This window comes from Suncus etruscus, chromosome 8, assembly GCF_024139225.1.
Source record: "Suncus etruscus isolate mSunEtr1 chromosome 8, mSunEtr1.pri.cur, whole genome shotgun sequence".
NCBI classification, from domain to species: domain Eukaryota; kingdom Metazoa; phylum Chordata; class Mammalia; order Eulipotyphla; family Soricidae; genus Suncus; species Suncus etruscus.
Genome location: NC_064855.1, coordinates 59,062,780 through 59,075,610, shown reverse-complemented (window position 1 = coordinate 59,075,610; position 12,831 = coordinate 59,062,780). Strand labels below are relative to the sequence as shown.

Here is a 12,831-nt window from a genome sequence, read left to right as displayed (position 1 = left end):
CAGTTGTCTCTGGCAGACCTTTGGAACTGGGGATCATGGTTGTTGTGCAGGTCGTAGCTCAAACCCTAGACTAGGGCTTTTTTATTGGTCCCAAGATATATACAGTCTGGTCATGGTTCTAGCAGCCAGTCCTCTGTAAATCGCGTTCTTGAAACCTAAGACCTTTTTACATCTATCTAAAGAAGCATTGAGGAAAATCTCAGGGGAGGGAGAATAGTTCAAAGTTAGGAGTCAGCAAATGCAAAAAGTATAAAAAAACAAGTTTGATGTTTTTCTAAGAGAAAATAAAATACTTGCAGGTAGCACACTAACATACATAATCTTTCCTTCTTCAGGGGCCAGAGAGATAGCACAGTAGTAAGGCATTAGCTCTGCATGTGGCAGACCCAGGAAGGCCCTGGTTCAATTCCCGTCATTCTTTATGGTCCCTGAGCTTGCCAGGAGTATCCCCTGAGCATTGCCAGGTATGGCCCCAAAAGCAATCAATTAATAAAATAAATAAAACTGCTTTTTTGAAAAAATATGTTTCTTTCTTGGCACTGTTGATATTTGAAACAGAAATATTTTTTAAAGATTTAAAATCATCACTAATATGTGATAATATAAAATTCTCAGAGACTCAAGAGAATCAACTGAAATCAAGAAATGGATAATATAGCAAAAGGAGAGATAGCATGGAGGTAAGGCATTTGCCTTGCATGCAGAAGGTCAGTGGTTCAAATCCCAGCATCCCATATGGTCCCCTGAGTCTGCCAGGAGCAATTTCTGAGCATAGAGCCAGCCCCTGAGCGCTGCCGGGTGTGACCCAAAAACAAAAAACAAACGAAAAAAAGGGTAATATCTATTGGAAAACAACTTTTAAACTGCTTCATGAAGGGCAAAAGATGTCATGAACAAATGGAAGAACACAGTCTGTGGGCTATAGATCTATCTAACTCTTATATGGATAAGAGTTATGCATAAATACATAGGTTATAACAAGATATTAGTCTTGTTTTTGAACTAGACAGAGAAAATTAACTCATGAAAATAAAAACTAATCAAAAATAGCAACATTCTGAAAGGAAAGAGTGATGGTAATTATTTCTGCTGATAATCAAAACATCAAAACAAGTATTTATAGCATTGAGAACTATCATAACAATGTGAATGAATGAGGGAAGTAGAAAGCCTGTTTAGAGTACAGGTGGGGCTGGGGTGGGGAGGAGGGAAATTTGGAACTTTGGTGATGGGAATATTGCACTGGTCAAGGGGGGTGTTTTTTATATGACTAAAATCCAACTACAATCATATTTGTAATCAAGGTGTTTAAATAAAGATATTAATAAAAAATAAAATAAAATGAAAATTACAAAATTAATTAAAATTAACAATTTTTAAATGTTATAATATTTACTATGTGTAGAATTGAAAAGTAATAAAATACAATAAAAGTAATACAATAATTCTGCCTTGCTTTTATGAACATATATTAGGATATCAACTATAGCTCTAATCTTGATAGTGGCATTCTTCCTACTGAAGAGATATTGTTTGCCTACTCTGGAAAGTCATTTCTGTGGTATGATTTATAGCTTTCAGAACTTTCCTAGTATGTTATGTCATCATTTCTATCATGTCATAGTTGAACTCCCCTATAGAAGTCGTGTTACCCCTTCTATGCTCAGTGGGAGTTTGAAGTCTCAAAATGTAGTTGATATTTTACTTTTGCCACTACAATTAAAACCAAAAACCACAACAATCAAATGCTGCCTCTGTAAATGAAATGTATATTAGCCCAATAATTGCCAGAGAATCTCTGAGTCTCAAACTTGGGTTTAGATGCTTTGCATTTTTAGGGCTTTTGAAGTTCTCTTTGAGTTCATTAGTTAATTATACACATGCTCAAAATACCTTTACAAATGCTTATTGCCTCAGGAGTGATACAAATTATAGTGACTTTAATGTAACCTCATAGCATGAGTTTGATAAATAATATAGAGGTAAAATTTGGAGAAAATATTTAAGAAAAAGGGTCAGAGAGAGTGTTAAAATGATAGGCATAAAGAGTAGATTCAGAGTACAGAGATAATATATGTGCCTTGCATCTGACTGACCTGGGTTCAATATTCAGCATTATAGTTGATCTCTCACGTTCCATCAGGAGTGATTCAGGAGCACTGAACCAAGAGTAAGCCCTGAGCAGAGCCACCCCTATACCCAACCCCCCTAAAGAAAAAGAAAAAAAAAAGAAAAAAGAGCTTTAACATGGGATTTTCATACCATTCTAAAATGAATATGCATATATATCCTAAAACTAAACCTTTAATAAACCTTTTATCTAAATTAACTTTTATTTTTTTAAAAAGTAAACTAGGAATTCAGTGCTATTTTTTATTAATTATTTTCACTAAATCCATTGCCTTCTTCAAGCTTATGTTAGAAATCTCCATTTTATGACATACAAAACATAACATGAGGATTCACACACAAAAAATGTTTATAAATGATAAAAATTGCATTGTCATTTCCTGTTTTTGATAGAACTATCAAATTTTGACTATAGCTATTGAGCAGGTGCCTTGCTTATAATTTTTATTCAAACCAGATCTTCTAAATGTTTAGTCAATTCATTTTATAATGATATGGAAATGTTCCTATAATGATGCCCAACAGTAATGAAAGGGTTTGTAATAGGATAGTATGTTATAACAAATACAGAACCATGTTTTTGTGTATTTATTCATCATTACATGTACTCTGACTCAGTCTAAAAAAAGAATTTGAGATGATTTGCAGCATAAACAAAATAGCATGATAAAATATAAATGAAATAAGAAAAACAGTACCAGGGCAAAGATAAATTAGGAGAACAGGTCATGACAGAAAAGAAAATAAATTAAAGAAAGTGTTTCGGGAAAGTTAATAAATTTAGAAATAAAACATTTTGTAATGGATTGCACAAAACAAAGGGAAGATAAGGTCTATTATAAAGATATTCTAACAAAAAATAAAATAGTTTTCCCTGGAGATAAGGGTGAATAATTCAGTATTCAGAGTTATGAATTGATTATTTGTGCCTTGGAACCACACTCAGTGGTCGTTAGGAGTTACTCCCAGATTTCTGTACTATGCTATTTCTCTAGCCTTTCCATTTGTCTTTTATTTCAAAATTGCTTACATTTCCTGAAAATTTATAACAACTGCAACTCTATGCTCAGAGTGGGTCTTGGGACTCTAGGCGGGAGCTACCAAAGTTGAACCTGGCTCACCTATGTGCAAGGTAACTATGTTATATACTATACTATCTCTCTGTCCCAAGATACAGTATATTTTTATTTATTTTGGGGGTAGGAAATTAGAATTACTGGCCTATAGTTTTCTTTTTCTTTGTTTTGTTAGCTTTTAGAAACACTGTAATGTCAAAGAAAACTACAAAATACTGACTTAAGAAATAAAGGAAGACACAAGAAATAGAAACGTATCTCCTGCTGATGGATTTGGAGGACTAACATCAATTCAATGGCAATACTTCCCAAAGCATTGTACAGATTTAATGCATCTCTTATAAACTCTTATAAAATATTAATGACATTTTTTTCAGTGAAGTAAATCAAGCATACCTGAAATTTATATGGAGCAGTAAAAGTCCACCAATAGGTAAAGCAAGCTTTGGGAAAAAGAAGAGGAGACACATAACTTATTCCAACTCTAAACTGTACTATAAAGCAGTAATCATTAAAATAGCATGGTACTGGAATAAAGACAGACCCTAAGATTACTGGAGTAGGCTTGAATATTCTTAGACTGGTCCCCAGATATATTATCAATTAATCTTGATAAAGGGACAAGAAATAAAAAGTCTCCTTAGCAAGTGGTGTTGGGAAAACTGGTGATCTGCAAGTCAACAATAAAAGTGAACTCGGATCTCTCTTTAACACTGTGCACAATGGTCAAATCAAAATAGATGAGAGAACTTAATATCAAACCTTAAACCATAAGATATATAGAAGAAAACATAGGCAGAACACTCCATGATATTGAAGCTAAAGAAATCTTCAAGTATAAATCACTACTGGCCAACCAAGTGGAAACAAAGATAAACAAATAGAACTACATTAAATTGAGAAGTTTCTGTACCTCAAAGAAAATTGTGACAAGGATACAAAGACTATCCATAGAATGAGATAAACTATTCATCTAGTACCCATCAGGTAAGGGGTTAATATCTAAGATATACAAGGCAATGGTAGAACTTAGCAAGGAAAAACTTCTAATCCCAACCAAAAATGGGGAGGAGAAATAAACAGACATTTTCTCAAAAAAGAACTACAGGTGGTAAAAGGCTCATGAGAAATGTTCCACATTACCAATGATCAAAGAGATAAAAATCAAAACAATGGGATATTGGCATTTACCATAAAGAACAAGAACAACCAGCGCCAGTGTGGATGCAGGGAGAAAGGGAATCTTATTTACTCCTGGTGGGAATGTAGACTAGACCAATTCTTTTGGAAAACAATATAAATTTTCCTCAAAAAACTATAAATTAAGCTCCCATTTGATCCAGCAATACCATCCCTAAGAATATACCCTAGGTACCCAAAAACATGATGCAGAAAAGCCCTCTGAATTCCTATATTTATTGCAGCAGTATTTAAAGTTGGCAGAATCAGGAAACAACCCAAGTGCCTGAGAACAAATGAGTGACTAAAGAAACTGTGACCTATCTATAACAATGGAAAACTACAAAGTTGTTAGGAAAAATAAATTCATAAAATTTGCTTATACATGTATGGATATAGAGAATATTATACTGAGTGAAATTAGCCAGAGGGAAAATGATAGACATATAATAATTTCACTAATTTGTGGACTATAAAAAAGATAAAAGACCATATGTTAATAATAACCAGAGATAATAGAAATGAGGGGCAGGAGGACTAGTCCATGGTAGGAAGCTTGCCACAAATAGTAGAGCAGTGCTATTAGGATAGAGAAGGGTCCACTATGACAAAAATAGTTAAACTGATCACTCTGGACAAGAACTGGGTGTTAAAAGGAGATAAAATAATATGTATGGTACTCCTTCATTAATAATAGTGCACACCACAATGTCAAAACACACACAGAGAGAGAGAGAGAGAGAGAGAGAGAGAGAGAGAGAGAGAAGTAAAAATATCTGCCCCAGAGGCAGGCAGGAGGAAGCTGGAAGTAAAATTGAGCACATCAGTGGCAGGAAACTAGTGAAGGGTGATATATATTACAGGACTGTCACTCAATCATGAACAATTTTGTACCCATGGTGTTTAAATAAAGTAATAAAAAAGCAAATACATAAAAATATTCATAAAACTCAAAAATAAAAACACACAAACCCATACAGGAGCTGGAATAATAGCACAGTGGTAGGGCATTAGCCTTGTATGCAGCAGAACCAGGATAGACCTGGGTTTGATCCCTAGCATCCCATAGGTCCTCCAAGACTACCAGAAGAGATTTCTGAGTACAGCACCAGGAGTAACCAATGAGTGCTGCCGAGTGAGGTCTCCCAAAACAAACAAACAAACAAAAACACAGCATTATTGTTTGGACATTCAGTGGCCTATAATTATAAATAGATATATACATATCTGTTCTATTAGAATTTCAATGAGGAAGAGGTAGATTTAGGGGTCAAATAGCCAACAAAGCTTCTTATTAGGATGGAGAGACAATTATTATTAAAAGTGTTGAGAAACTGGATTGGGAGTGTATTTCTAGAAGACTGAGGAACCATACCCATACCCCATAGCCACTGCCAAATTAACTCATTGGCAGAGTCACAGATCCTAAAATTTCTGGAATGTCAAGCTACATTAGAAAGTAGCATAGAATTTCACATAAGCTCAACAAACAAAACCAATAATATAGAAAGCTAAACTAGCAAAAAATCTCAACTAGCAATAAATTGAAGGTTCTGTGAACCTTCAGACAATGATTTAATGACCCCATTGTGAGATATGACAATTTTTACAGATTTCTTTGACTGCAGTTTTTTTTTTCAGTAGTTCATTGCCATTTAGTTGTAACAAGCAATATATGAAGTGAATATTTTTGTGCTTGCCCAAGGGGCAAGCTTGAGGGTGGGTGGAAATAAAACAATGGTGCAAGGAACGCAGAGTTGAGACTGGGACTGGAATATTAAATGCCAGAAACAATTAAATTATTAAAAATTTTGTAAACCATGGTGTTTAAATAAAGTGTAAGGCTCGGTAGTCCAGATGCTGCTCTGATGCAGAGAAATGAAGAGACAGTTACTCAGGCAAAAGCTCAAGTGGATTCTTTATTCTGGCCAGCCAGGGTCCAGTGCCTGTCCAGAACTGAACAGAGGCAAAAGACCACGTGGCTTTCTTTGTCAGTCCTTATATACCATAAGGAGGGGAGAGGGGATAGAGAACGATTTAACATTTCCTTACAAGGGAATAACATCTGCTGAGACATTCAGAGGCAGCGGAAGAGTACAAGATATCACATGATAGTTATACCAGGAAGTTCCCTACAATGAGCCATTACGGAAATTTTCACCTTGCCCCGCCTTTCAGAAAAATCAAGCTCTTTTCCTAGACCTGTGTTCCAGCCCTTACAATCCTCACTTTTTCTATGGGAGCTTCTAATCCTAGATGCCTCTAGTAGCCTGTGTCCAAATCCTGGTACTCTTAATATTGGGGGGTCCCGGGGGGCCAATTTCTGGTATTGGTGCCTTAACACCATAAGCTTTACCTCTCCTACCTGGGCCCTGATGAAATCTGTGAATCGATTGATGATGCAGGGACCCAAGGCTACAATGACTAGTAAGGTGACTAAGGGTTCCAGTAAGGGGAGTAGGTAGGAAGGATACCTTTCCACAGAGACTATACAGGACTTTCAAGTAGGGCCTTCTTTCTTTTGGCTAAATCTTTTTTTTTTTTTTTTTAAATATGGAACGCTTCACGAATTTGCGTATCATCCTTGCGCAGGGGCCATGCTAATCTTCTCTGTATCGTTCCAATTTTAGTATATGTGCTGCCGAAGCGAGCACTGGCTAAATCTTTTTGATGCTGGCAGATGCGATCTCTTACTATTTCTGATTTGTTGACATAAAAACAACACTTGTCCTGCAAAGCTACACATAGCCCCCCTCTCTCTGCTAGTATTAAATCCAAGCCTTTCCTATTTTGGAGGACTACTTCAGCTAGGGAATTCAATTGATCTTGTAAATTTTTAACAGAATGATATATCATTTTTACATTGGACATCAGTTGCTGAGACAATTTTTTATAGCTTTCTAAGGTGATTGCTACCCCCGCGCTCCCAGTAGCCAGGCCCACAACCCCCCTTATCCACAGTCTGATTAAGAGGATGTCATTATTGCTAGATGCTGTGCAGTCATTGTCACTGCTGTAGGAATACCAGGACTTCTGCCTTCTGTTTCGGTCCTATGAGCTGACTCAGCTGGATCTTCAGGGCTTTCTTCTTATTCAGGCTGTAATAAGGATATAGTAATGTAGATAAAGAAGTGTCTGCTTTCTTTTTCTTTCTGCTTTTTTTTCTTCAATCCTGCAACTTAAAGGGCTGTTGGGGTAGAGAGAACAATAGAGCCCTAAACTTCAGTTTCCTGTCCTGCACTGGGTCAGACAGAGATGAAGAAATTTCATATCTAGTAATAATTTTCTTACTCTTAACATTACCAAGGGAAGCATAATTTTTGCTCCTTTTCTTATACTCCCCATCTTTGTCAAATGTTAGGGTTGGTTTATTTTTGATACCTGCTTCAACCTCTGGGATAGATGTTATTTTTAATTGTCAACTTGGCTTATGAATTTCTGTGGCCTTTCTTTTCCCCATATTTCCCTGGTACCTTTTTCTGATGACCATTATGCTTCATATTTTTCCTAGAGATTTTATCACCCTAGAAGTCATTAAAGGAAACGTGGTCGAAGATCAGTTTTCTGTAGCTACTTCAGGCTGGCAAGGGACTGTAGTTTTAATTTCTAGATAAGGTGAAATCTCATATTTTCCTAAATGAGCAGTTAACTGGTTTACTTATGCAGTCTTAATACTGGAAAAGGATCAGATTAATTAGGTAGGGGAATATTACTTAACCCAATCAGGCCCTGGAGCAGTAAATGGAACAACTTGAATGGCACAGCTGTCCTTACTGTCTGTAATGATAGCACAAATTAAACACCAGTAATTAAAGAATCAAAATATTATTAATAAACACAGCTTTGAGTTACTTTAGTCAGACTAATGCTTGCATTTGCAATTTATGATCTGGTCTAGCACAACTAGTAAGAACATTTTCACATAAGTTACTTCAAAGAAATGGCTTTTTTTTGTTTGTTTTGTTTTTGTTTTTTTTTTGTTTGTTTGTTTTTTGGTCCACACCCATTTGATGCTCAGGGGTTACTCCTGGCTAAGCACTCAGAAATTGCCCCTGGCTTGGGGGGACCATATGGGACACCGGGGGATTGAACTGTGGTTCTTCCTTCGCTAGAGCTTGCAAGGCTGACACCTTACCTCTAGCGCCACCTCACCGGCCCCAAAGAAATGGGTTTTAAGTTAGGCCCACTAGAATTTTAATTAGCTACAAAAATAGTTTTTCTCTTTACCTTTACTTGTACCTTGCAAGATATTTGAGTAACTTTTGGCTTTTTACTTTTGCACAATATACAGCATTGTTGGAGAAATCTCCATCTGGGGCACTCCCACTACTTACAGAGCTTTTCTGAGAATAGGTTGTAGACACAGCAGGTTTATTATGTCACAGTCACTCAGGTTTGGCTGATGAGTTGGTCACTTCAGCGTGATAATCTTGAGGATGGCTGTGGGCATCTCACCCTCTTGCAGGAACTTCCAGAGGTGGCCTGTCTGTTCCACTTCTCTTCAGATTTGGAAAAGACTGACCTTGAATCCTCTTCTCTTGAGACTGAGGGTGGAGGATGATAGCAGGGCCCACAGGCTGTGGTCAGTTAGTGCTGCTTCAGAATCTCCTAGGAAATCTCCAATTTCCTTACTCGGGCCATTCATCTTGGTATCTTTCCAGTCTTTATAGCCAAATGCTCAAGGGTGCCTGCTTGTCACACCACCTCAACTCCAATTATTTCTCTGACAGAGGGCTTTGGGATCCCCTCACTAATTTTAAGATTTCCTGTCTGCATGGGGATCGCTCCTCATGCAGAGAGGAAAACCATCTGCTTGTATCTTGTGCAAAGCAACATGACGCCATGACATAAAATGGTACTGAAAGGTTCTAGGAAAAGAGAAAAGGCAAATATTTCTTAACCATATAGAAAATAGAAGTTTACTTAGTCTTCTGGCCTCAGTTTATAGGCAGAAGGCACCAGCAATTTACGTTACACAAATTAATTGTGAATGCCAGGAAGAATTCTCACTGATTCTGGCAGATTTAGACTTTTAAAGAATTTATAATTAACAATCACCAATTTTCAAAAACTTTTAAACTGAACCTTAATGATTCTTTTAAATTCTTGACTATTTTTCTTAAAATAGCATTTATTATTATTATTATTATTATTATTATTATTATTTTAGATGTTCATAAGATTTCTTATTACCCCATTCTTCATTCAATAGCATAAAAACACTATAACATGCTTAAAACATTTACACTTCTTTTATGTTAACCTAAAGGCATATCAATGATAATCATTTAATTTTATTATACAGATTTTTTCTAATACAGATTTTTAATTTCTTTTGCACATTCTTAAACTTTCTGCATTCAGCCACTTTCCTTTCTGCATGCAAGGCAAACACAATACCTTCATGCTATTTTTCCGGCTCCTTCTTTTTTTTTTTTTTTTTTAACTTCTCCACTCATCCTTTGGGACTGGTTTTGCAGCTAAAAACTGCCACGTGCACCCAACTCAGAGCCAGTCTTTCCTTAAGGACCGGCTTTTCAAATTTACAACTTAGAACTCAGCATTAGGGCCCTAGGAACAGAGCTTTAAATTGTCTGCTGCCAATTTGAAATTATTTTGCTGAATATTTTTGCACCTAGCTGAACCAGATTTTATTGATTCCTTTTTCTTTAGGTAATCACAACCTAGTACCATCAAGATTTTCACATTAAAGCTACCTTAAAACCCACCATTAAGTTTGGTGAGCTAAATTTGACATGAAATTGAGATACTGTAACAATAATATGCATTCACAAAATTAACAATATTATTTAAAAAGGCCAACCACAATAATTTGCAACATTTTTCACCCAATTGTTCATTTTAAGAAACATCTAAGTTAGAAATTTAAACACTCAAAATTTTTTTTCTTTCTTTTTGACTTCCAAACCATTAACTAAATTCTTCTTTGATATGTAAAGGACCCACTGGAATTATTTTGTCTATACCCACATTTCCCAGCCAGGTGAGTCTGGGAGGACAATAGCTGTTGCCCTGGGGGTTGGGTGAATTCCTTTTTTCAGATAAACTCCAGGCTGGGGAGTTAAAAAAAAAAAAAAAAGCACTTTTTTTTTCCTTCCAGCCAAAAAGCGGCCAGTTAGCCTCGCTTCTTTCTCTAGTCACATGTTCTTTTTTTTTTTTTTTTTTTTTTTTTGCCTTAACGAACAAATGGCAGGAAAGCTGGGTGATTGCAAAGTCCAGAAATTCTCCAGGGAAAATTTATCCCCGATGGCCATTGAGAAATCCGGAGTTACGACCTCCAACACCCTCTGCCATGTCCCTAGAATAGCAAAGCCAGTTTAATACACAATTGTTTGGCCTAAGGAGAGGTAGCATTTTTTTCTTAGAGTTTCCCTCCATGTTTAAATCAGACAAAGAAAACATGGAACACAGAACCACAGACAATGTGCACAAGTCCTTACTTCTGACCAGTGGTACAGAGTAAGAGACAAAGGGGTGGTTTGCTGCTGACCCATATGGGAGAAATAGAAAATCAAAGAAATAGATGAGGGAAAGAGGGGAGGGGACAAAGGAAGTGAAGAAAGAAGAGTTCAAGGAAATAAATCCAACACATACCTATAGACTTACACAAAAGGAAAAACAAAAATCTCAAAACAAAGATCTCCAATTAAAAAGAAATAGGGTTCACCACGGCAGCCTGGGAAAGTCTTCCCACTGTGGCAAAATCGAACTCCTGGGGTGCCTCAAGGGTCGTGACCTATAGTTTTTGAACCCATCAGTTCACTACCACCCAGAATCCACGTCGAGTGGGGACTCTCAAGTCCTCAGTCACACTACCATTCCCTTATTTTTATTTCCAACACACATCAAAACGTGACCAACAACACAAGACACACTGCTATTTCCAACACACATCAAATCACGACCAACAACACAAGACACACTGCTTAAAACCCACCGAGTTGTCTCACCACTCCAATCCGGACAGATTAAGGACTCCTGCCTGGCTCGCCAAAAATGTAAGGCTCGGTAGTCCAGATGCTGCTCCAACACAGAGAAATGAAGAGACAGTCACTCAGGCAAAAGCTCAAGTGGGTTTTTTATTCTGGCCGGCCAGGGTCCAGTGCCTGTCCAGAACTGAACAGAGGCAAAAGACCACGTGGCTTTCTTTGTCAGTCCTTATATACCATAAGGAGGGGAGAGGGGATAGAGAATGATTTAACATTTCCTTATAAGGGAATAACATCTGCTGAGACATTCAGAGGCAGCGGAAGAGTACAAGATATCACATGATAGTTATACCAGGAAGTTCCCTACAATGAGCCATTACGGGAATTTTCACCTTGCCCCACCTTTCAGAAAAATCAAGCTCTTTTCCTAGAACTATGTTCCAGCCCTTACAAAATTAATACAATAAAAATTAAATTTAAAAATGTCAGGGTAATATATTTGAGAAGGAGATAGAAACTACTAACTCTTCCAAAATATAGGCATACATAAATAAGTATGCCTTCCTATATCAAAGGTTGGTACAATTAACTAAAAAACTTATATAGTCCTGGCTTTTTAAATTTAGAGAAATACTTCTGATAACAATTTAAATTTCTGTTATCATTCTGATAAGGTGATCTATATTTTCCCATTTCAATCTTGAATAATCTAGAAAAAAAATTTCACAGTTATATAACCTTCCAAGTTTTTTGCCTATAGATGCTCATAGTCACATACATTTTTTTGATTCTGTGGCATCTGTTGTAACACTTTTGTTTTTGATTTTGTTTGTTTTTAGTTGTGGGCAACATCTGCTGGTGCTTGGGGGTTTCATTCCTGGTGGTGCTCAGAGAATGCAGTGCCAGGGATCTAATCCAGCATTCTTGCATACAAAGTATGTACTCCAGAATGTTGAGCTCTCTCCCCAGCTCTGTTTCCAGTTTTCTCTATAGATATGTTAATGAGATCAGTTAAAGGATAATGTTTTCAAAGAACTAGCTCTTGTTCTCATTTGCCTTTTATAGAGAATTTTAAGTTCTTACTTAATTATTCTTTAATTATTATTTCCTTCTTTGCCTGGATTTCTGTTTCAATTGTGTTTATTTAATCAGAAAAAAATCAGAGAAACGTTAGGTTTATTTTTTTAAAATGCAAAACAGTTATCAAGTAATATTGGCTTGTAGTGTATTTCTTTGTTAAGTACCTCTTTGACTAATAGATTCTAACTGAAAAACAAATTAAAATAGAAACATGAAATTATAGGGACCTCCAAAATGATACACAATAACTTAAATGTGTAAATCAAATAAATATATATGCTTAACATTCAGCCACAAAAAGTTAAAAAAAACTTTTATTTTATGCCTTTGTGATTAATAAAATGCTTAAGGAACTTCTGCTTGCTGCTCTGCCATTCAATGTGAGACTATCTCTGACTGATAACACTAGGCTTCCT

The 12,831-nt window shown here is 36.3% G+C and overlaps 1 non-coding gene across 1 annotated transcript; it reads right to left on the bottom strand.

Annotated features, from left to right (window-relative positions):
* Nucleotides 1-6,932: 6,932 nt before the first annotated feature.
* Nucleotides 6,933-7,039, bottom strand: LOC126016906 (U6 spliceosomal RNA). Its single transcript, XR_007498591.1, has one exon. It is a non-coding gene; the product is annotated as a U6 spliceosomal RNA (small nuclear RNA).
* Between the last annotated feature and the right edge of the window lie 5,792 nt (nt 7,040-12,831).